We start from the raw sequence: 1497 nt of genomic DNA, 5'->3' as shown, positions 1-1497 counted from the left end.
AATCCCACTTGAAGATCCTGGAAAGTGAATGTCCTTTCTCTGGCTGTTTCCACTGCTGTACCATAAGGTCGGTCAGCGTGGCGTCCGCATGGAAGGCAATATGTCCCCCAGAGGCAGACGTGGAGGCTTCCCCGTCAACATCTCGGCCCACTGTAGACCGGATGGACTTCAGCAGCCTGCCCGTTTGTTCATAATGGAACGCAGTTCTGCTGGAATAACTGAGTCGTCCTCGGAGGAATCATCCTCTGCCACCCGCAGGTGTTACAAGGGGGGGGGGGAGAGACGAGGAACGGAGCTCAGAGCATGGTCTCCTGGTGAGCTGAGACAAGGTGCAATGGATCCCTTTGAGGGAATCATCCTGCAAAACAAAAAGGAGAGTACAAGCAAGGGAAAAACTATTTACCCAAGCGATGCCCAAACTCACCATCTCCTTGACCCATGCCATCATATCTCTGGGAGAGGGCTCCACAGGTGGAGGACCTCTGCACCCGCGACAACGGGCCCACTCATAGCCTGAAAATAGGCAAGTTATAGGACCAGTAGTACCCCGCAGGGCACAACCTTTCAAGCCGCTACCTACCATCAGGGAGCGGTGTGTCGCAATCGAAGCAGGAAAGATGTTTCCTCTTGGAAGAGGTTTTCCTCCTACCATCCCCAGGAGGGGTAGTAGAGGATAACATATCCTACAGAGAGAGATAGTAGACCATGCAACACTGTCACCATGACATCATACCAGCTTTTTTAAAAAAAGGGTAAATCTTACCAGGTCCTGTAGACCGGACAGAGAGGTGACTTGGCGCCCAACGTGCGACTCGAACCCACGACCTTGAGATTAAGAGTCTCATGCTCTACCGACTGAGCTAGCCGGGCTGGCGCTGTGAACAGGATCTGAACCTGTGCGGGGAGACCCCATTGGATTTCGAGTCCAAAACCTTAACCACTCGGCCATCACAGCCGGTTCCCAATAAAGTTTGCAAACTGGAAAAGAGTTCAAGATCAATGAACACCACAATCGCACGCCTTCAGCAGATACTGCAGGAAGGTCTCTGACACCAGGCCAGCCAGCCTCTTAATTCTGGCCGGCTGGAAGTGGGCGGAGCCACAATCAAAGCAGGTGAGGCAACCTGCCCAGACAACTACCCCTGTAATCGGGGGTCTGCAAAGATATACATTCCCCCCCACCAAGAGGCCCTTAACACGGGCACTTACCCCCACATCTCCCCGTCTTTTCCGGCCTTTAATAAGGCCTGAATCTTCCCTGAGTGAGCGGCCGCCAGCGCCAGGCCGTTGCCATGGCGCTATGATACTTCCGGCGAAACCGGAAGTGCGCGCTTACAGCGGGGAACAGGATACACAACAGTGTGGTTCCACCCGCCGGCAGTCCGCGCGGCCACCAGAGGCGGCATGCGGAGTCCCCGGACTCTCACCAAAATGTCAGGTAAGTCACAAGGAGCAGGGGAAGCGGAGGAGAGGGGGGGCAGGGGGGATAGAGGGGGG

General features: G+C 55.1%; 1 non-coding gene across 1 annotated transcript; it reads right to left on the bottom strand.

Moving 5' to 3' along the window:
• Positions 1 to 873: 873 nt before the first annotated feature.
• On the bottom strand, positions 874 to 955 carry TRNAS-CGA (transfer RNA serine (anticodon CGA)). The gene has a single exon. It is a non-coding gene; the product is annotated as a tRNA-Ser (tRNA).
• Between the last annotated feature and the right edge of the window lie 542 nt (positions 956 to 1497).

This window comes from Leptodactylus fuscus, chromosome 4, assembly GCF_031893055.1.
Source record: "Leptodactylus fuscus isolate aLepFus1 chromosome 4, aLepFus1.hap2, whole genome shotgun sequence".
In the NCBI taxonomy this organism is placed as follows: domain Eukaryota; kingdom Metazoa; phylum Chordata; class Amphibia; order Anura; family Leptodactylidae; genus Leptodactylus; species Leptodactylus fuscus.
The sequence above is the reverse complement of the archived record's forward strand: the minus strand, read 5'-3'. Positions and strand labels throughout refer to the sequence as shown.